Raw genomic sequence first — 25417 nt, 5'->3', positions numbered from 1 at the left:
CAAGTCAAGATGTGCCATGATGACTCTTACCCAAGAAGACTGTATGCTGTAATTAAATCAAAAAGTGCTTCAACAAAGTATTAGTTTAAGGGTGTGCACACTTACACAACCAGCTTATTGTACATTTTTTATTTTTTATATTTTTCTACCTAACAGATTTGTTTGTTTTTCAATTGAATTGTACAGGTTACAGGGTCCCATTAAAGGTGGGAAACATTTTGAAATGATTTATTGTGGTCTCATTTTTTTTTATATCACAAAAACCTGACATTTTAACAGGGGTGTGTAAACTTTTTATATCCACTGTAATTTACATACAAGGAAGTAATAAAGGGGAAGAATCGAACTTAAATCAGCGAGACTGATCTGAGAAAATCTAAACAAGCAATTTGCAATGCATATTCTCATAGGACGTGCATATTCATTTGCACCTGTTATTTTAAACATGCAAGTTTATAACATAGTTTCCTGTATTTCTTGAATTTAGTTGCTGGTGTACTATATTTTCCATAATTAAAGTACTGTGTCACTCCTTGACATATCATTATATCAGCATTTGTAGACAGTAATTCCACTTGTATGAAAATATGTTTTTACTGTTTTGCCATTATGTATATGGTGATAAACAATTTTCATAAATAAAATATTTTATTCCAAGAATTATAGGGCTGAATTAAAACCTGCTTGCCATACTATGTAATAAGTGATCAAGAACTCAGCACACTAATGTAACTCCTGTGTGTTTTATGACTGATCCATTTATATGTTGCATTGAAATTAAATGCTACACAGATACTTTGAATAGGGTAATGCATTTACAATTCTAAATTAGAAGTTATTGGTGCAAATTATGCATCAGTATGCAAACTCAGCATGGTACAGTACTGAGGTTATTAGATCAAAAAGTATCAACTTCATTAAGTCAGACTATGAATGTTATGCCCCAACACACACTGCTTCCAAACATACCCAATGAAACTACAAAGCATAATACATAGGTTCACAGGTAGGTACTAGGCTATCTGCCCGAAGACATTTATAAGCCTAGCGAGAACGTGTCTGCTTTCACCACCCCCTTAGATTAGTTCCCTGTGCCTCTGTCCAACAGAGCCATTGAAGTGATCCCTGTGGTAAACTTTCTGTTTCCCATCCACTCGTCAAGGTTTCTCTTGAAGTGGGTTAGCGAGGAGCTCTGCCTAATGTAGATTGGAATCCTGTTCCAGAGCATGGTAAGTCTCTGGGACAGGAATCTATCCCTCCAGCACGTCCTATTTATTGTTGTGGTGAGGTTTAGATCCCTGGAGCGTGTGGCTCGAGGGGACATGGTTTTCTTTAGGTGGAGCATGTCCATCAATTCTGGGTTGGACATGGCCTTGTATGTCAGGCAGAGATCACCTCCGAGTCGGCGGTATGCAACCAAGTACAGCTGAAGTTTCTTCGGTTGAGCTGCATAGGGCATCTGCTTAAGGCCAGTGATCCTCTTGGTGAGGTACTTCTGTGGTCTTTCCAGTTGTTGCAGGTGTCTTGTAAGGTACATCCCAAACAGGGCATTGTACTCTATGATGAGTCTGATGAGTGATGCATAGAGGGGCCCAATTACCTCTTTCGAGCTGGATGCAAACCCTTTTGTGATTAGGTGGGCCACATAGGATTTTCTAACCACTCTGGCAAAGTGATTATCAAAGGAGAGGTTACTATCTACTTGGGTCCCCAGATCCCTTATTATGTCTTCCGTATTTAGGGGGCTACCACCTATGTGATAGTTTGTGGGTACTTTTTTTCCCAAAGGGGATGACTATGCACTTTTTGGCATTTAGCTTGAGGCCATGATTTTGACACCAGGTATCTGTCTCAGTGAGACCCTTTTAGAGGATATCTGTGTCAGCCGGAGAGTCAACTATAGCCCCTAGTTTGCAGTCATCTGCGAACTTGGTCAGCCATAGTCCTCCTGTGCTTGCCTATACCTCTGAGAAGTAAATGCCGAACAGGAGGGGTCCTAAGACTGAGCCCTGGGGAATGCCACTTGTAACCGGTTTAGAGTCAGACCTAGCTCCTGCAACTCTTACCATGTGGGTTCTATCCATGAACCAGTTGGCAACCCATCTCATGGCGTAGGGGTTTATGTTCATGCTGGTGAGCTTGTCTATAATACCTGAGTGGGGAATGGTGTCGAAGGCCTTTGTGAGGTCTAGGTAGGCTGTGTGGACCACCTTTCCCTCATCTATAGCCTTGGTAACTGTCAAAGAAGTTCACCAGGTTTAGAAGGCATGATCTGCCCTTAAAGCCAAACTGGGTAGGGTCCAGTGTTTGGAGGTTTCCAATGTCTCTGTTAATGAGATCCATGATGATGTGCTCCATAGCTTTGCAAACCAAGCTAGTCAGGCTTATAGGGCAATAGTTCCTGGGGTCCGTTTTGGCTCCACCTTTGTGGAGTAGAATAACTGTTGCTGTGCACCACTCTGTGGGCACATAGCCTGTAGAGAGGCTGAGTTTAAACAGTGTGTTTAGGTGAGGGGTTAGGTCATCTTTGAGCTTATGTAGGACACTGTTTGGTCCCACTGATGCTGTGTTTTTGGCTATGGAGAGGGCTGTTTAAACCTGAGTGTCTGTGATTACAGGGGCACTACATTCTTCTGGTATAGTTATGGGCTCTTTTGGGGGTGAGAGGGGAGGGAAGTTTGCACTGAACCTGTCTGCCAGGATGCTGGCTATATTGGTCGGTTCAGTGTATTTTGTGCTATTGTGCACTCATTCTGAGCAGATCTGAGAATTGCCACTTAGATTAGTGACATAACTAAAGAATGCCTTGTGGTTATCTTTGGAGTCCATGGCAATTTTTCTTTTGAAGCTAGCCTTGGATAATTTTATGAGAGAAAGTAGTTTCTTGCTGATACTGATCAGGGATGTCTTCCCTTCTTGGGATTTTACTATTTTCTGTACTTGTTTCCTCCTCCTATTGTATAGCTCGTTTATGGCAGGGGTCCACCAGACTGGTTTCCTTTTCTTGGAGGTGTGAGTCTTGGTTATGTTTGGGATAGCACAATCCATGCATTCTTGTAGCTGCCCATAGAGTGCATTAGTAAATGATTTTCCAGCTTGGACAGCGTTATCTTTTAGCATAGGGGCTTTGAAACTTTGCACCTCGGTCTTAAGTAATGTGAAGTTTGCTTTTGAAAAGTTTTTCACTGTGGTTTCTTTGACCGGGGGTGGTGGCGGAATGTGGATATCCAGAGTGATTAGTTTATGGTCAGATCTAACCAGTGAGGGGTTGACCTCCGGTTTGGAACACCAGTCGCCCATGTTGGTGATGACCAGGTCCAATAGGTTGTCACCTCTGGTGGGGGTGTTGACCAGTTGATCCAGGGTGTTTGAGTTTATAAATTCTAGCAAATTTTGAGCAAGGGAGTGTGTACTTGAGTAGTTCTCCCAGTTAATGTTTGGGCAATTGAAACCACCCAATATCAGGGTGTTTGGTAGGACCTATATGTTTCCAGGAATGCAGAGTGGGGGTCCTGGGACATGGTGGGTGATCTGTAGCAAGCTATAATTTGAACAGCAGTTTTGCCCGTTGTTAGTTGCACTTGGATGATCTCTGAAGCATCGTGCTGTGCCATTAACCTGGAGGTGTGGTTATCCTTGATGAATATGGATATTCGCCGCCTTTTGTATTTCGGTCCAGGTTTTGTGGCTGAAATATATGGTATGAGTTGTAGCCTGGTAGTGCTGGGGTGCTCTCTGGAGCCTTGCCTACAAAAGGCACTACTGGGGTGGCAAGAGCCTTGGCCAGTATTCGAAAGCCTAAGGGTGACAAGGTGCAAGCCGTCTCTAGCGAAGCAGTGTGGCTTGTTGAGCATGTTATCCCAGGCTGGCAGACACTGGATCCCCTTTGAATGACACCAGAAGCTTAGCCAATTGTTGAAATTGATCATTTTTTCTCTATACTGTGGTATCATTCTTGGTGAGGGCAGGATGCTACTCAGGGTCAGGGTCATACCGGCCTGGGCTACGTGATCAGAGAGCTCCTCCATGTCTCTCTTCATGTAGTCCTGGGAGGTGCAGCTCAGGTCATTCACACCAACATGGACAATGACAGACTCATATTTGTACTTGTTCTGGAGTGACCAGAGTGCTTGTGTTATGTGGCGGATCCTGGCAACCAACAGGCAGCTAACAGTAACCTTCTCCTTGCTCAGCCTAGTGAGTGGGATGTCAGTGTGCCTGACTATAGAGTCACGTATTACTAGTGTGTTGGGTATGTTACTATGCCTTAAGGGAGGGGGTTGAGTTTAACAGCAGATAAAATACTAAGATTGCACTATGAGGTACTATAAAGGCACCTGAACATACTTAAGATATATAAGTAAAACGAGAGGTTTACTTGACAAATGAAAACTATTAGGATGCTATAAATCTACATAACAATATGTTAGTAACCACCTAGGCATGTGTGAGGATATATAATTAAGAATGAGGTATAGTGTGGAGAACACAAGAGGAAACTTGTAAAACTGCACTCTTATAGCATTAGAAACCATGCAATGACACATTAATTGCATGATCACTACTAATGTGAGATTGTTCACTGATGATTGATTGATTAGCTAGCTGGCCAGATACATAGATAGAGAGGTCACAATGTATTTAAATAGGTATGACAAAATGCAGGTAGACAATTTATTTGCAAAGGACTTTAAAAGGCATAGTACATTTAGAGGAAAATGTGTAAAACAGCAAGTATTCAAAAACACCATAAGCATGGGATCCGCAGTTATATCATAAACTTTAATCTTCAATGCATTGCACACTGTGATACAGTTTTAAGTCACAAATCGAACTCTAACATTTTCTGAGCCCCCCCCCCCAAAATAATTTTCAGCTGAATCGGTTACAAGTATAGCCACCAGTCATCAAATGTCTTCGTAATTAAATAGTGACGTTGTATTTAAGCCTACAAAGGATAATTTCCCTGTGGAAAACAGTCCAGATTGCATTGCAAGGAACGAGTACTTTTCTGAATAACAGGACCACATTCATGAAGGATTTGTATGGCAGAAGACAGTAAGATTTAAGTAATGTTAAGATTTGGTTAGTAGTAATAAACTTACTACCATATTCTGCGCAGTAATTGCCTCCAGTCAGTGTTGGACTGATCATTGCTCCTGCCTTTTTTTTTTTTTTTTTTTTTGATATCATGTGATATCATATGTCACAGAGTATTTAGAAACCATTTGTCTACTACTGACATACACAGTTCCAAGAATCCACAACAAAGAAAGGAACCTTCTTCCACTTAGGGCATACTGAGCTGTTATAAATTCCCAAGGTTCCTTTCTTTGTTGTGGATTCTTTTAGAATATACATTGTTGGCATGGGGGTGATTTTAGCAGTATTTACAGCTAAGAGAATTGCACTGGTAATTTGTATTGAATGGTCATCACTCCCAGGCCTCAACAACTACAACAGTATTAGGAGTACACAGAGGCAAAGACCCTTGAAATAAGTCAGGGTTCTTGTAATCCCTTATTTAGTCGGTTAGTTTCATCCCTGCTCTGATAATGTCTCTGTTTTAACTCAAGGAAAAAATATTACTTTCAGAAATGCTGCAAGTCTTTTTTGTCACTGGATTACATTGGATTTTAATGTTTTTAGTCATTGCTATAAAAATGTATTTTATATTATTCATTCTTTACTCAAGTTAATATTGGCACTCATTTTTTTCTTAGTTCTTTATTACTTATCTTTTCAGTGATAAAAATATTGGGCAGACAGAATGTTCTCTAATTTATTTTTTACCTATTTAATTATTTATTTGCAAGTTACCATGGTTGATCTGACTGGGATTTTGTCCCATTTTGATTGAAATCCTGAGGGGAAAAAAAGCTCCATAACATTTAATACAACCTGGTAAACCGGTATATATGTATACATACTTGACAACATTTACAAAACATACATGCATGTGTACAAGCATACACAAATATACAATGCATCTTATATAAACACATACATATGTTAATCTAAATTGGTTGTGCTAAACTATTCAATATATCTGACGAGTGCTCAAGTGTTTCACTTATTTAACTCAATGCTAAATTTACACCTTTTGTTCTCAGTAAGGCTCAGAATACTGTGCTGTGAAATAACATTTATTTTGAGCTGCACTTTTTCATCTGTATTTTATTGTTTTAATGCATTAATTTGCGCCTTTTAGACTGTTTTACTGTTTGTGCCTGCTTATTACAAATTGGAATGAATGATTGGAGACATACTTTTCTGGACTATACGAAGAGAGACATGTCTGAATTCTCTGATTATGTCCTAGGTAGGTGTGTCCCTAAACAGCATTATATCTTCACCTAGGATGATGCCACAATACAGACAAAAAAAGGATGGAGTTCAATAACTGGCTTAACTTCTGATGTCACTCCAGGGGGGTCCAGCATCTGACAGCCTGGGAAGACATGGACAACAGACCACGCTGTTTTGCCAGAGATGGCCTTCACCTGCCTCCTCAAAGCTTTCGGTTACTGATGAAGACACTTGCCTCCCCTATGCTGCCTTTTCTAGACAATGTCAAAACAACAAAGCTTCCAACATAAAGAAATCAGCTAGAGACAAACTGAAGGTCATGCTGCTTAATGTCTAAACAATAAACTGCACTCTTTTTAAACACTCCTCACCTTGGAAGATGCTAACGTCTGTGCAGTCACAGAGACTTGGTTCAAGGCCACAGAGAGCACCCCAGCCTTACAAGGCTACAATGCCTTTCACATGATCAGACCTCAAAGCAAGCATGAAAGAACCAAAGGTGGAGGTGTATCCATCTTCATTAAATCCAAATGCACCTAGAGACTGGTAAAACAGTACGACTCTTTTGAGCTATTTCAGGTCAAAATAACTATAGGCAAAAATCCTACCACACATCATCACTAGCTCCAGGTCCACAACCATGAACCAGGGGAAGCAAACCACCTACCTGGACTTGCTGGAGTCACTCAGTATACAGCCAAACACCTTTGTCATGCAAGATTTCAACTATCCCTCCATCGACTGGGTGACGTAAATGAGCACAAGCACAAACACTGAGGTTTCCAGATTTTGTTAATTCAAATACCCTGGAATAGTTGGTCTGCACCCCAACAAGGGGCTGAAATGTCCTAGACTTAGTGGTCACCAACATGGAGGGATCACTGCACTACCCCCTGTGTGTTGCCTTCCCTGGTAAGGTCAAACCATAAATCAGTCTCATTTGAAGTAAAGATCAGACCCGATGCCCCCACAAGAGCAAAAAGAATTGAACATTTTCTCCAAAGTAAACTATAATCTACTAAGCGATGGTATAAAAAGTTTCAAAGCCCCTACTAACACAGCCAACAATAACTCCTATGCAGAAGTATACACAGATACCCTTTATAGCCACTTAAACAAATGTACTGACTCAGTCGCACCTGACAGGACTAAAACCAGGTGCTCCCAAAAACACAAACCACCATGGTGGACTAAGTATAAATAAACTATATAACAAAAGAAAGAAACTGATATCTAAGAACAAGAGGGAACTTACTCAACAGAGGAAGAAAACCCTCCACAGCTTGAACAAGTAAATCAGATATCTTATAAATTCCTCTAAGGCTAGTTAGGAGGCTAAATTATCATCCATAGCTAAAGACAACCATAAGGTATTCTTTAGCTAAATCCAAAACCTAAAAGGGAACGCCCAGTTGTGTGCCGAAATTATAGTGGATGGTACCCCTCACACTGAACCTGATGAAACTGCCAACCTGAAAATTGACAGATGTGGCAATAACTTCACCCCCCTGTCCCCACCAGCCATGCCCGAAATCATTCCTGATACCAGTCCTCTACTGAGTATTTCCATAGAACAGGTCATTCAAATGCTTTCCAAGGCCAAAAACAGGGCCTATATGGGACTGGATAACATTGCATGTGGCTTACTAAACAATCTCAAACAAGACCTAGTGGAACCACTTGGCACTCTTTAACCATAGGCTGAGCACTGGCATTGCCCCAGTGGAGAACAGCAACAGTAATCCCCTTGAACAAAGGGGGTCCATCAACCGACCCAGGAAACTATCAACCCATAAGCCTAACCAGCAAGGTCATGGAAAGAATTATCATGGACCTTATCAGCAAGGACACAGATGACCTTAAAACTTTTGACCCAACCTAGTTTGGTTTCGTCAAGGGTAGATCTTGCTTATTAAACCTGGTGGATTTCTTTGAGAATGTCATGAAAGCCCTGGATGAGGGCAAAGCAGTATATACTGCCTATTTTGATTTAGCCAAGGCTTTTGACCCAATCCCTCACTCGGGGATCATTGAAAATCTCTCCCAGCTGGGGATTAACCCATACATGACTAGATGGGTAGCCAACTGGCTCACAAACAAAATGCACATTGTCAAAGTTGGGAGTCCACCTCGACCAGTTTCCAGTGGGATGCCACAAGGATCTGTGCTGAGCCCTCTCCTGTTTGGAATCTATTTCTCTGAGGTCCAGGCAAAAGTAGATGGCCTGAGGCTTACCAAGTATGCAGATGACTGCAAACTGGGTGCAATCATTGAGTCCCCCCAATGATGTAAATATATTACAGAAAGGTGTGACACAGAAAAAATATTTATGCCCAAGTCATGAACTAAAATTAAATGCAAAAAAATGCCTCCTTCCCTTTTACAAAGAAGTAGCCCCTGCTAATTATGATAGAGATAGTACCCATTTAAGCTCAAACCCAGTGATGTGAGACTTGGGAACACAGGTTTACAGAAATCTAAGCTTTGATCACCATGTGTCCATAGTGGCAAGGAAAGCCTTCCACATTGTGCATCTCATAAATAAGGGCATCACATCCAAGACTAAAGAGGTTATAATTCATAACTCCACTGTACTCAGCTCTTATCAGACCACTAATTGAGTTCAATGCTCCCTTCTGTATGTATCTCAAGACACCTGCAGCAACTGGAGACACCACAGAGTTTTCTAACAAAGAGAACCCGGGGCCTCCAAAATGCGACTTGCATAAAGAGATTGAAAGTCCTGTCACTGTACTCTGCATCATACAGGCTGCTGAGAGGTGATCTGTGCCTGGCCTACAGAGCAGTCTGACTCTGCCCTAATGGAAATGCTGCACATAAGCAAATCAAATAGGACAAGAGTCACTCGATCCAGGGATCTCAACCTAGACTGACATTAACAAAACATGTTGAACAGAGCTGCATCTCACAAAGATTGCCACTCCTCTGGAATAAGTTCCCACTTCATATGAAACAGAGTTCCTCAATGACCCTATTTAAGCACAATCTTGACAACTGGATGTGTGACTGTAAATTCACTCTGGGGGTGGCACCTATGTCCTTCATGGACAGGGATAGTCAGTGCTGGTTAGTCACTCTAACAATGACCATCTAACTATGGTCAGTTAGGGTACACAGGATTTTTACATGGCTAGGCTTGTAAAGACCCTATGGCCATTAGCTTAGTAACCTCCTATGCACATGCTTGACTTGTTTAAAGTTCATTTGCCTGTATTATAAGCTAGAAAATGACATGAAAAACATCTATTCTTTTGTAATATAGCCTGATTGCACATTGCAGCTTTTTTCACAACTGCCCTCAAGAAACTATAGTGTTGGGTGATGTCAACATTGATTGGAACCTATGCCTATCGGATTCCAACCCCACTCATATAAACCTCCATGGATTCTCTCAGACTATATCCTCATCCACCAGAATAGGTAATTCCAACCAAAAAGAGAGTATCCTTGATTGGATACTCATTAATACTCATCCCCATATGTATACATCTGCAACCATTCCCAATGACCTCAGTGATCACCTCATTACATATATTAGAAAAGACAAAATAGAAATCTCTAAACTGACCATTTACAGGTCTGTCAGGAATAAGAAAATGTTCGACCTCACAAAATTTCAAATGGAACTTAAATCTTGTAATTGGTCAACGCTAAAGTATCTTCCCCTGGATGATGCTGTAACAAATTTTAACTCCACATTCCTAAGCATACTAGATTCTCATGCTCCAAAAAGATCATTCAGAATTAAAGCACAAATAGTACCTTGGTTAACAAAAGACTCCATATCAAAAATCAAACTCCGAAACAAAGTATGGGACAAATGGCATGCAACAAAGTTACCCCTAGACCGCATTAAATTCCAACAGCTAAGGAATGAGACTAAAAAGGCCATTACAAATAACAAAAAAGATTACTACTGCCAACTGCAATATAAACATCAAAACAATCCTCAAAAGTTCTGGGTGGGCTTAAATAATCTTCTCCAACCGGGTAAATCCAACACTCCAACCCCAGGAACATTAATTGATAAAATCCCAGTAGAAGTAGCAAATACATTTAATACTTACTTTACAGAGACTATTCAATCCTTAGCCAACCAACTATCGGCTACCAGGACCTCAATAACAGACCCCATATCTAAATCGCTCATCTCCCTTAACCTCCAACCTGTCTCCACTTCCCTCATCCGATCCTTACTGAAAAAGCTAAAACCAACTACCCTTTCTGCAGATCTTCTCCCAGCCAAATATCTGCAAAAAGCTGCAGATGTCATAGCATATCCTGTCTCAATCCTAATTAATCGGACCATAACCGAGTCCACAATCCCCTCAATATGGAAAATATCCTATGTTATACCACTCCATAAAGGGAGCTCATCCACAGAACTTTCAAACTATAGGCCAATAGCCATATTGTCACCACTTGCCAAAATCATGGAAAAATGTGTACAAACTTCTACACTATCTTACCCAGAATAATCTACTAGCCAATTCTCAACACGGATTCAGACCCCACCATAGCACAACCACTGCCCTTCTCTCTTTTACCAACACTATTAACCATAACCGGAATGATAAAAGAATATCCTCGGCTCTCTTTTTGGACTTGTCTAAAGCCTTCGATATGGTTGACCACCAGCTACTACTCCATACTTTGAAAACCCTGAACTTAGACAACCAAGCCATAAACTGGTTTTATGCTTACCTGTCTGATAGGCAACAAGCAGTACTCTGGCAGAATAAGCTCTCGCGCCTATTATCTAATACCATAGGGGTTCCTCAAGGCTCTATATTAGGACCTCTTCTCTTTTCAGTCTTTATCAATGACCTCTATACAGTCATCCCTGAGGCCTCTTGTATTCAATATGCAGACGACTCTACATTAGTTTGTTCTGATACTCCCCCAGTTAATTTGCTATCTACAACCCAGCACATTTTTACTGCAGTAGAAAATTGGCTATCAGGGCGTCATTTGATCTTGAACCCAAACAAAACCAAACTACTACTCTTCCATCCAACCCATAAACCCTCTCCCATATCATTTACCATACAATCCAACAATGGGACTATCATCTCACCAGACTCCTATACTAAACTATTAGGAGTTACCATAGACAATAAACTTAAATTCGACATGCACATTAACCATACCATTAAAACAGTTAACAAGAAACTCGGGTCATTGTACAGGATTAAAACTTTCCTAACTCCAATTGCCAAAGTGGCCATTTCTCGCTCACATCTTTTCTCTACCCTTCTCTATGCCTCTCCTGTGCTTACTAACCTTAACAAATCCGACCTAAACAAACTCTCATCTTGCTATAATCACATTGCCAGATTTGCAACTGGTATGCCCTATAGAACTCACCACTGCACTAACCTAAAAAACCTAGGCTGGATAGAACTACCTAACCTTCTCCAGATGAACCAACTCATAGAAGCTTTTAAAATTCTCAAACAACCTGATAACACTCCTGCACTGAAAAATTTAATTCTTCCCTATTCCAATCTAAGCTGTCTTCGCTCATCAAATAGGCAACTTGTCCAAACAATCAAATCCCATAACTCAGGGGGTGACTCTCTGTTTGCCAATGTCATTGGAAAAATATGGAACTCCCTCCCCTGTAACCTTACTCTTACTACCTCCCTGGTCCAATTCAAAAAGAAACTAAAACTCCATTTTAAGTCACATTGGCTTTGCCAGTGCTCTAACCCAGATTAGCTCTCCTCATTTAACCTAGATCTCTTTCTCCCCATACTTATCCTAGTTTAACAACTTAACTTTTATCTTCAAAAGACCAAACACAATTTTTCCTTGTCCAATCTCTAACCATATCTGTAACCCCTAAACCTCTGTTAAAAAGACAACCTAAGGTATGAACCTATAACCTTAAACCAGACCATTGTATAGTACTCAAGCTCAAAGGCTGCTGTTGTCCTTTAACCTAACATGCTTTATAATATTGTATAGGGCCCATTGTATTATTTTTTTTTTTTTGGATAGCTATTGCTAGATTGTTTTTGTTATGATATATACTGTATATCTTTCTCCTTAACTGGACTACTAAATGTAATAATATGTAATATTGAACATGTATGTAACCTTCTGACATTGTGGAGCTTTGCTCCCCGGGCCTCCGCTGAAAATGGACATGTATCCAGTCGGACTATCCCGGTCAACAAATGTAAAATAAAATAAAAAAAATAAATAATAAAATAAATAAAATAAAAATGACACGGCAATAAAATATTGATATCTCCTTTTATACTATCTGGCATGAGTTATTTTATTCTGTAGTTGGGCTATAACGTTTAAGGTTCATCTTTGTAAAGACAAACTTTACTTGGAAGTGTTTGCATTGGTATTTTTATACCCCAAGCAGACTTCAGATAGTTTTATCTTCAGGTAAATAGCAAATGCTAAAGTGAGATGGGAAAGAAACAGAATATTGGGATCATTTTTTTGAGGGGGATAAGGAGTTGGAAGATTTTAAAAACTCCCAACAGAATACCTTATTAGAAATATTGGGGAAGCTAATGGTTGTAACTAAGGAAATTATTCTTTTGAGTTGGAATATAGGATCTCAATTCCTCAGACATTATAAGGTGTTACTAAGTTTAATGTTATTCACTGCAAGCAAGAGACATTTATTAGAGGGAAAACCAAATCTAAACCAGCTGCAATTGAAGTACTGAATATTGTAAATGAGATAAAGGAACAGGAGATGGGAGCTTTAGAAAGGGGAACAGACAAATTAAATACATGAAGAATAGCATGAGGAGTGAAATTTAAAGAAAGGTAGAAACTGAGCAATATAACTATTTTCGCCTCCAAGATTACATTAAGTGTATACTGCAGGACCATTACAAAGGAAATGTTGCGGTTTTTTTTTTCTTTTCTGTTACTACATGATTACCTATGTCACATCATAAAATAATGTCATGTTTAATAAAGGTGTTTAAAAAAACATTTATCAATTAATAACAAGTCATTCAGTTCTGTATTAGTGCTTACCATTAATTAAGGTGATATGGCATTTATATGCCAAACTATATCTACCCACAACCCATCACTTTGAAGCTTGACAACACTTTGTTATGCACAAAAACACCTACTAGTCACCCAGTTTATAAAACTATAGCAAAACATGGAGGATTACATTAAATGCAGTATAATTTAATTCTCTACTGTTTAAACTTATTTAAAAATGCTTGCTTCTTGCTTAAACTATATATTTTTCTAAAACATTAATTTCTTGTTTATGCAGCTGTTTTAAGCTAGGGTGGACTGGGCCAGGACTAAGCCCCAAATTAAATTTAAATAATAATATAATGGTATATCATTAAAACTAAAAACTACAGTACAGAAAGGAAAAATAATACGTACACTAGAACTTTTTCAGATACATTAAATGTACTTATGATTCATCTTAAACAATAAAGAAATGCATCACATGACATCCCTTCACACAACAGCTACATACATTCCACTTCCTTTCCTAAAAAAAACTTATTGGTTCATAAAAATAGTGCATTACCTAGTAAACGTTTTAAGAAATCATTAAATAATCTCAAAATATTAACATATCAAAAAAATTATTTTTATGTCAAATTCTTTGAGATAACAGAAAACATTTAATGTTTATAAACATTTAAACCAGGTGTTATGTCAGATGCCAATCTAATTTGCCACTCAGCTTCCTTGCATTCCAAACATAGGTTAACATTCCCTGCAAATTCATTCAAAGAAACATTATCAAGCACAAAAAAATTGAAACTTTCTAAAATTCTTACATTCCACAGCATGTTTGGCCAAGGAATTATTAAAATCTTTATTTTTTGTGACTGCCATATACTTGTATATTCTTTTAGACAATTTTCTAATTTCCTAATTGTTTTTCCAACATAGTAACTATTACAGATTTCACAGCTTGCTGGATACACTATACCTTTAGAACTACAATCAAATCTGTTCTTTGCCAAAATTGTTTTATTTATTCTTTTTACATAAACATTTGATACATCACAGAAACCCTGCAATATTTACACATGTTGCACTTATAAGTACTTGCTTGCAAAAATATCTGAATTATTGCAATTTTGTTTATCCAATAAAACTTTTATGTTATCAGCACACTTATAAGTGAAAAAAAGTCTCTCTCACCAATCACTTTAACCAAGTCTTTGTTTCCTGAAATAATTTTCCATTTATTTATTAGTGTATTCTTGATGCTACCCACATATTGAGTAATGGGTAGTGGAAACTCTTGATTAAAAGCCTGATTATTAAATTAGTCTGTAGTGGGTTCTTTAATTTTTCTCCATCAAATTTTCTTTGTCCACATTTAAAAGTGGCTTTGGCTATACTTTGTCTTAATGTTTGACAAGAAGTCACTGTCGTAACCTCTGTTAATGAATAATGTATTTCTTCTTCTTTCGGCTTTTTCCCGGTTAGGGATCGCCACAGCGGATCATCTGTCCACTCATGATTGGCAGTGGAGTTTTACAGTGTCGAGTTGCCAGCCCAGCGCCCAACCTTCCACAGAAGGCACACACACGCACACACTCACACCTAGGGTCAATTTAGAGTGTCCCATCCACCTATTGCATGTCTTTGGGATGTGGGAGGAAACCGGAGCACCCGGAGGAAACCCACGCGTCCACAGGGAGGACATGCAGACTCTGCACAGAAGGCACCCCAGCCGATAATCAAATTTATATCTTCATAAAACTCACAATCTATACTAGTGATCATCTTTAGTCGGATCAACTGTCCCTTAATAACCCCTTTTTATATGCAAGAGGTGCTGACTCTATGTAAATAATTATTCACAAAACTCTCTTTTCTAAAAACTTGGAGAATTTTTTTCTTCATCTAATTTTATGGTAAGATCTAAAAAAATATTTGATAAACCAATGCCACCTAAAGTAAACCTTAAAAAATCAGTACTAAATGTCCATAAAGAACTCATGAAATTCATCTCAGATTCTACACCAATAGAAAAACAAATCCTCAATAAAACATTTATAGAAACCTATTTTAGAGATTAAATGGAGGGAGCTTAAAAATGCATGCTCCCACCATGCCATTACCAAACTGGCAAAAACAAGTGCCATCCTGGCTCCCATCAGCACACTTTTTCTGTTTAAAAATCCTGTTTCCAAAAACAAAAAAATTATTATTCAATACCAATTCTAACAAAAAACAAAGTGTATTGATATGCCTGTTATCAAACTTCATAAACTTTGTAAGATATTTCCTTATATTATCTACATCTTGCTCCTGATGTATGCTGGTGTATAATGAAAGTACATCTAATACACTTGTATGCCAAACTATATCTACCCACAGCCCATCACTTTGAAATTTCATTTGACAACACTTTGTTATGCACAGTAACACCTACCAGTCACCCAGTTTATGAAACTATAGTGAAACATGCAATATTACATTAAATGCAGTATAATTTAATTCTCTAGTGTTCAAACTTATTTAAAATGCTTGCTTCTTGCTTAAACTACATATTTTTCTAAAACATTCATTTTCTGTTTATACAGCTGTTTCAAGCTAGGGTGGGACTGGGTGAAGACTACTACTTTCGGCTTTTCCCGGTTAGGGGTCGCCACAGCGGATCACCTGTCTGCTCATGATTGGCAGTGGAGTTTTACGGGGTCGAGTTGCCAGCCTGGTGCCCAACTTTCCATGGAAGGCACACACACACACACACACTCATGCCTAGGGACCAATTTAGAGTATCCAATCCACCTACAGCATGCCTTTGGGATGTGGGAGAAAACCCATGCGACCACAGGGAGGACATGCAGACTCCACACAGAAGGCACCCCAGCTTTTCTTCACCTGGAACTGAGACTTTAATCAAAGTGGAGGGAATTATGAACAGTTCCAAATACCAGTCACTTTTTGGCCCAAAACCTTCAGGTGTCTGCTAGAAAGCTGAAGATAAAGAGGAATTTCACCTTTCAGCACAATGACCCCAAACATAAATCCATATCAACAAAAGAATGGCTTCACCAGAAGACAATTAAAGTTTTGGAATGGTCCAGCCACAGCCTAGACCTAAATCCAATAGAAAATCTGTGGGGTGATCTGAAGAGGGCTGTGCACAAGAGATGCCCTCACAATCTGACAGATTTGGAGTGCTTTTGCAAGGAAGAGTGGGCAAATACTGCAAAGTCAAGATGTGCCATGCTGATAGACTCCTACCCAAGAAGACTGAATGCTGTAATTAAATCAAAACGTGCTTCAACAAAGTATTTGTTTAAGGGTGTGCACACTTATGCAACCAGCTTATTGTACATTTTTTATTTTTTTATATTTTTCCCCAACAGATTTGTTTTTCAATTGAATTATACAGGTTATAGGTCACATTAAAGGTGGGAAAAGTTCTGAAATTATTTTTTATGGTCTCATTTTTTTATATCACAAAAACCTGGCATTTCACCAGGGGTGTGTACACTTTTTATATCCACTGTGTGTGTGTGTGCACATATATATATATATATATATATATATATATATATATATATATATAAGGTTCCCCTTCAGAAAGTCGAATGGCTGAAATCTCAAAATGCATATGGTCGAGACCATATGCTCGAAATGTCAGAAGTTTTTTTTTTTTTTTTTTTTACTTCCCTTTCAAAAGGTCGAGCTTCTGAAATTTGAGCATACGGCTTCGGCCATATGCATTCTGAGATTTCAGCCATATTATATATATGTGTGTGTGTGTATATAGGTCCCATATGGCCGAGACCATATGTTCGACTCTTAAAATTTCAAACATGTAAAAGAAAAAAAAAAAAAAAAAAAAAAAAATAGAACACAACATAAACCTACTTTTTAAATGCTAGCGGGGGGGGGGGCATGCCCCTCTGCACCCCCATAACTTAAATATACCAACTCCGAGATTGCACTACAGTGCGGAAATTGAAATCTTTCCATTCTGCACTGTACAGAGATGCCGGTTCCGCATGGTCGGCATTTCTAATGTCGATCATATGGTCTATGGTCTTCGACATTGTGAAATGTTGACCATGTGTAGGGGACCTATATATATATATATATATATATATATGTATATATATATATATATATATATATATATGTATATATATATATATGTATATATATATATATATATATATATATATATATATGTATATATGTATATATATGTATATATATATATTTATATATAGATATACACACATGTGTATATATATATATATATATATATATATATATATATATATATATATATATATATATATATATATATATATATATAATAAGTTACTATTGGAAGCCTTGGATGCTGTTTGAAGTTAAGAAACAAACTTTTTAAACACTTTAAGGTGTTCATACCTTGTTGTAATAACGTATTTAATTTTTTGTTTTATTTAGCTAGCCAATGCAGAGAATGTCAAAGTTAGGTCATGGGGGTGAGTTAGCTGCTGCAAATTTAAGAACACTACTGCCATACATGCAGTCTCTTTGTATATTCCACAGCTGATGCCTACTGCTCACCTTGCTCCCTTAATTCTTATTTACCAAGCCCGATACTACACTATGAAGGGAGCAAATCTGATGAAGAAAAGGGAAGAAAATGTTTTTGTACCCAGTTGCCCAGTATCTTCACAGAAGGGTATATCACAGTCTGGGTGAGAAAGGGAAAGAACCAATCAGTTGGCTGGAAGAGTGGCACTAAAGCTTGCAGCATCATATATTCTGCCATTTATGGTAAAGATTTTTTCCATCCTCTAAACTCTCTGTACTGATTAAATCATGGCAGGCTTGGTCAGGCAATGAGGAATGACCAGTTAAGCATTTGTCCACACTGGGTCGTAATACAACCAAACCAGCTCAGTCCATTAACACATTCAGACAGTCAAGTGTTTCAATTCCTGGTCTCCAGCATGGCTTGCAGAATGATATGCCCAAGGCAGCACAATAACTCCTCACTAGAATAGGCTTTATTGTCAGCTTCATGAGACACCTGAGCCACTAAATAAATTTGGGCACCTAGCAAAACCATGGCTTCATCCCTGTATACTACTGGGCTAGCTCTCCCCTTATTCTGCTGTTGAATACTGACCTTCTTGTACCATGTTGTCATCGTCTTTTGGCTTTTCCCGGTTACGGGCACAGTGGAACTCCGGTCCACTAATGATTGGCAGTAGATTTTCACGAACGCTGAGGTGCCAGCTCAATGTTCAACCTTCAACGAAGGCACGCCCATTTACGCATGTCTTTCGAACACCCACCCAACCGCGGGGAGGACATGCAGACTCCACACAGAAGGCACTCCCCACACTCCAGCCGAGAATCGAACGGGAGAACCTCTTGCTGTGAGGCAACAACGCTTCCGCTGCACCACTGTGGAAGTTTGACCTTCTTGTACCATGGATGGATGATAATCAGATCATTTATTTTTCATCAATGACTGTTCCTTTACTTCTTTTTTTCCCCTTATTTAATTTTCAGTAACTATACCTTGTAGGACTTTGGTAACCAGTTATATAAATGGTTTGTTTTTAGTTTGGTTATGGTCTGCATATACTGATTTGGGTCATTCAGTTTTGTTGTATCTGTCTGTTCATCTTTTATTACATGTAAATTTTGAGTAGCCTGATTTCCTATTGGGCATTTTCATACCAAACGCCATTGCATATAACATCTTAATGCATCTCTTTCGCACACAAGTGGAACACTATCATACTATCACCAATCACTTTCACAAATATGCTTCAAGGCTCTTATTACGTACACATTTATGTATAATGGTCTTGGTGTTCTTGTGCCAGTATGGCACCTGATGCGGCAGGATAAACCTAATATTAGCAAGGTCTTTTTTCCTGTTTTTAAGGCAAGCAATCATCTGGTCTGTCATTTTACAATCTTTTAACTTTTGTAAGACTTAGTTCTGTACCACTTTCCATTCATTTGTGTAATTTCCTTCTATATTTTCAGTATTGGTGAAAAAATATAAACGCATTGATGCATTTTTCCTTGCCTGGTAAATGCTTATTGCACTGTGGACATTAGAATGTAAAATAATTTTGATGGCTTCTACTTTCTATAATCAGGAGAAATGCCTTCATTATTAAACACAGAACTCTAATAATAAGTATGACTTTTCTTAAAAGTCACATTTTCTTCACTATTACAAGATTTATTTAGACCAAACCCCTGAAAAGTACATTTGTGTAATTTGAACGTTTCATAACAGTAGAAGTTTGAATGATCATTGTTGTAGTATCCTTACCTATAAGGGTTATATCCTGCTAAGGATACAGTAATTGGCCAGGTTCCAAAGCTTCAGGGCACCTTACATGTGTGCACACAGTCAAGGAGCTCAAGCTGAGCTGACTAAAAGACAAGCTTGGGTGTGAAGCCCTTCGGAACTTTCCTGACAGCAGATAGTAGGAGGCTGAGTCCTGCAAGGATGAGGTTAGGTGTAGCAAGAAATAAATGTTCACACCCTGGACTAAAAAAATACACACAAAAAAACATGGTGGGTTGAGGGAGGGAGTGGCTACTGCAGCAGTGATCATTTGAACATATACTGTTATAGTACATTCAGCTTACACAACTATACTATGTTCTTCATATTGATCACTTCTGCAGTAGCCTTACCTATATGGGAAGATTACCAAAGCTTACTATATTTGGGAGATGGAAGGAGAAGAGTCCAGAAGCCCCTGGAGATGGTCCTAGCAGATATAATCTAGACCTATTGAAGGAATCCACCTTATAGTGCCTTTTTTTTAAGTATGTACAGAGGACCAATTAGCAGCTTCTAGAATACTTCTAGAATCTAATCCTTTCTGAAAAGCCGTAAAGGAAGCCAAGGTTCTTGTAGACTGCATCTCAACTCTGCCTGGAATAGATTTGTTATGGTAGGTATTGTGATATCCCTCCTCTGGGGCAGAAATCAAGGAGACTCAGTCCTCACCATTGACAACAGTGAGGGACATTCACTTGGAACAAATACAGATACATACAGTATTTCCAGATGCAGCTCTCTGCACAAAGTACAATTTCCCTTAAGAGCACACAGGGACCACACTCCCATCCTGGAACTGGGGTTCCTTCTCTCTCACCAGTCCCCAGTTCATACTTCAGACTGACCACAGCTGTACAGTCGAGTCCTCAGCCTTGTGTTCCAAGCCAAGTCCTCCACCACCCTCTCTGTGAAACCAGTGTTCTATGTCCCTGCTCCAACTACCTGACATACACACTGAGATTTGATTTACACACACACAAACACACACATCTGGGAAAGGCTGGCACAGATTTACCAGCCATGCCCCCTCTGCCCAGACTATAAGGTAGATACTGTCACCAGAACACTCCAAAGCATTCTACTCTAAGACTCTTACCAGGGTATCCAATCATACTTACTAAAATTAATACAAATACAAATGGTAGTGTTTGACTAATGCAGCAAGGCTTTCAGTAGTGGCCACAGTGTCACCAAATAAATATAAGTACTCTCAAAGATTAAAATATTATCAAAGACCAGTCATCATGAAAAGTTTAAATATATTTAATAATAAAAGAATATGAAAATACTAAATATGTTTACAATAAACACCAGAGTTTTAATCACATGACATATTAAAAATAGCACAAATGGAAAGGTTCACAGGGATACTGAAAAACAATACTTAACTAATCTCACTATTTTTTCCTGACTGATCTAAATAATTACTGTTCCCTAGTTGACTTACTAGAGCTAGGCAAGATGAAGTGGGTGAGTGATCCTTCTTTGCCATGTTTCAAAAACAGAATTCCCTGAGACTTCTGTCTCATCTAGCAATAAAACATTATTTCAGTGCTGGATTACAGAATTACATCACGTACATCTGGACAAACTGAAGCAGAATCTAGTACATGTGTCATAATACACATACATAGAGAGCTTTGCTAAGATGTTTTATGGGATCTGGAAGCTATAAAGCCATTTCAAAAACTTCCACCCTTCCAGGGTAGCAATTAGTTCATACTGAATACAATACAGTAGGATTCCTAGTCCTGGTTTTCACAGACATTTAGTCTCTGATTGCAGTCAGAATGGTAAGATACAATCTTCATGGCTTAAACCAGGTAAATTAATTTCAGACTATTTTTCAAAGTTAACTGGACTGAGATTAAACCTCTTCCTTTCCAGTATCCTCTGTTACAGTACATTCATTTCAACAGTTACAATACAGTCTGACATACAGGTATTTATATTCTGCCCAGCAGGACTCACTACTGGTACATTTTAACACAAGCAGCTTTACAAATATATTTTCAACACAAGCACCTATACAAATCAGTTTGAATATACAAATGACTTATAATTCTTTACAAATCTCCAGCTAGCTATGCTGGGATATGTTACACATCCACTGCCCTCCTCCTCCTGGCAAAGCTGGCACTACCTCACATTGTCACAAGTATAACAAAAGGTAATAGCCTTAGACTACCATTTGGAAATATTCGGTTTTGATAATGGTCGTCTCTTCTTACCTTCACAAAAAATGAACAATTGATCCAAAGATATGAAAGATTGAGTTCTGAAGAGATAGCACCCAAGTTGTCTGTAGACATCCAAGGTAATGAGTATCCTTTCTTCCTCACTTTTGGGTTCAGGAAAGAAAATGGAGAGATGGATAGTTTGACTTAAACTTGGATACCACTTTAGGCATAAAAGAAGGATTATTTCTTAAAGAAACCATGTCCTTGTAGAAAATGAGGTAGGTTTGACTAACCAGAAGTATTTGTAATGCAGATACCTTTCTTACAGAGGTCAGAGCAATCAATAAAGCTGGTTTCCATGTTAAGAACCTCAAGTCAGACAGATTAGTTGGTTCAAATGTGAGTGTTGGTTTCTCTAACACAAAACTAAGATTCCAAGGTGGGACACCAGTTTACTTGGAAGCCTCTTATGCAAACCCACTTTCAAGAACATTTTGACATGTGGCTGCCAGGAAAGAGGAGTATCCATGAACAGATATGCTGAAATACCTGCTGAATGAACCTTGATAGAGGAATAAGAAAGGCCATGGATAGTAACTCTGACAAATATTATAAAAACAGAGAATAAATAGCCCTGAATGGGAGCCGGTTATGTTGTTGGCACTAACTAGAAAACCCTCTCCATTTTGTAATATATGATTTTTTTAATAGCAGGCTTTCTTGCCTCTATCAGTATCGGCTGCATGTCTTCAGAAAACAGTTGCCTAAAAGGAATTAAGACCACATCATCCAGGCAGTTAATTCAACATGATCAATGTCAGGGTGTATCAAACACCCTGGTCTTGTATAAGTAGATCCATTCAGTGAGGAAGCGTGTGGTAATTGCCCCTGGCCATATCCAAAAGAATGGAGAACCATGGTTACCTAGACCAGAGGACAGTCATCACAAGATCTTAGGGAATTCCCTCTGAATTTTCAGAAGTACCTTGGATATTAGTGGACCCGCGGTAGTGGTGCTGCGGTAGCATTGTCGCCTCACAGTAAGACGCTGTCCGATTCAATTCTCAGCTAGAGCGTCTTCTGCATGGAGACATGCGTGAATGGGCATACCTTTGTTGAAGGTTGTGCGTCAGGCCTGGCAAGCCGCTACGTAAAAATCAACTGCCAATCATTAGCAGACCGGAGTTCCGCTGTGGCGACCCCTAACCGGGAGAAGCCAAAAGACACAAACAAACCTTGGATATTAGTGGAAAGGCATACTGGAACATTATTGTGCTAAGAAAAGAAAAGGCATCTGTCTTCCAGGTCTTCTTGCATGGAGTCCTGCAACAGAATTTTGCCAGATGATTGTTCAGAGAGGTTTACTTGAGGAACTTCTCACAGACAGATCAAATCTTGGCACACTTCATTTCTAGTTTCCATTCTGGAGGGTCTGTTCTGGTCCTGCTCAGTTTGTCTGTCACACAATTTTGCTTTGATGGACTGTAGGATGCCTGTAGAATGAGACTGTGCTGTGAAGTCACATCCTAAGTCAACATGGCTAGTCTGCAAAGGGGGTACGACCTAGTTCCCCCTTGCTTGCTGATACACTGTCTGTAACCATTTGAAGAGGTCCCAAGGACCAAAGATGGTACAGAGAATTGAGTGCCTTGATCAGGGCAAGCAACCTCTTGATATTTATGCACTTGCATCTGTTTTTGGTGTCCCACATCCCCTGCACTTTTATTTCTCCTAAAATTACTCTCCAAGCAAAGCTTCAAGCATCTGTGGTGGCTGTTTTGAAGCAGGGAGGGAGACGGAAAGAACTTGATTTAAGGATATTTGTTGTCAGTAGCAAAGTTAGGGTGGGGTGAGAGGGGCAAATGCCCTGGGCACAAAGTGTTGGGCCTTTGATCACCAGCTGATCCCGATCTATCTTTCTTTAATGCAATACCAGATTTTAAAAGCAGGTATTGCATTTGTGGTCAAACCTGGGCATTGTAGCACTTTGTCTGTGGTCTATACTGTAGCAAATGCTTGTTACACTGCAGCAAACAGTTTGCTACAGTTTAAAAGTTAAAAAAAATGTTTCTAAGTCTGCATTTGAAACAATCAGTTTGCTACAGCTTATTTATTTATATTCATAAAAGGGGGAGGATTGGGGTAGTGCCCAGAAATGGGACTTGAATGGCTAGGCAGTGGGGGGGGGGGGGGGCATGATGTGCATCTGGCCAACTGTTTGGTGGCAATAAAAGGAATCTCTGATTTTTTTTTTTCTTTTGCTGTTCACCTGGAGAGTTGCGAGTTTTGTGTTACTGGCTCATGGTAAAAGCACAGGGATTGTATCTTTTGTCTCTGCCAAGTGATTTCTCTTCTGACAAACCCAGTACTGGGATCTGAAAAGATAAAGGGTATTGATGCTGGGCCTAAAAGATTTTGAGACTTCTTTTTGGAACCTCCTTGCCACTTCTTAAACCTGTGGTTACCTGAATTCTGTTGAGAACGTTTATTCTGTTTTTTGCTGAAATTTGAAGAGGAGAAAGAAAATGTCTTGGACAATTTCAAAGAAGAGGGCTGAGCAATTTTAGAGATTCCCTGGATCAAATTTAATCACACTTATCGATCACCTCTGCAGCAGAGGTGCCAAACACTAAATCACTAGGAAGAGAATTTAAAATGTAATTTTTATCATCATCTGGAAGGTTCTGAGAATAATGCAGCCAAGCAAACCTCCTTAAAACCAAACTGTTGGCCATAGCCCTGGAAGTATCATCAACAGAGTTATACACACATTGCAAACAATTAATGACCTGTGCAATAGAAGAAACATAAGCTATTTAAAGGAGAATTTTCTTTACAAAGAGAAACTGTAAATAAAACATTCCTTATACTTTCACAATATGTCATAATAAACTTTAACATATGAGCCTGACAAATTAGAATTCTGAAATTCAAAGTTGCAAAAGTATGCACTTGTTTCCAATATTTTTCTTTCGGCTTTTCCCGGTTAGGGGTCGTCACAGTGGATCACATGTCCACTCATGATTGGCAGTGAAGGTTTACGGTGTTGAGTTGCCAGCCCAGAGCCCAACCTTCCCCGGAAGACACACACACATATGCGCTCATGCCTAGGGCCAATTTAAAGTATCCAATCCACCTACAGCATGTCTTTGGGATGTGGGATGAAACCAGAGCACCCAGAGGAAACCCACACATGAATCATCTAAGGCTATAGCTGCTTGATCAGGCTTGGGAATAGTGTATAAAAATTTAAAAGACTGAGGAATTTTATACATCCTATCTGCTTTTCTAGGGATAGCTGGCAGACTATCAGGAAAATTGCAGGCATTAAGACACACACACTCTAAATCAGACAGGAAAGGATGAATGGGTGTAGGTCATGGAAAATCCTTCTTTAACAACTCATAGTATTTTTTGAGGTACTTCGAAACCTCAGTTTTCTGCCACTGAAAACACTGGGACATTCTATCAATAGTCTCAAAAAAAAAACAACAAGAGAAACCCCCACAGGGAGAATCAGAAACTGAGCTCTCCTCCAAGTCTAAATCAGAAATCTGAGGGCAAAACCCTGAATCCATCACTTTATCTTCCTGTACATTAC

Source organism: Protopterus annectens, chromosome 9.part0 (genome assembly GCF_019279795.1).
Source record: "Protopterus annectens isolate FY-2018-M chromosome 9.part0, PAN1.0, whole genome shotgun sequence".
Classification (NCBI taxonomy): Eukaryota; Metazoa; Chordata; order Ceratodontiformes; family Protopteridae; genus Protopterus; species Protopterus annectens.
Note: the sequence above shows the minus strand (reverse complement) of the source record.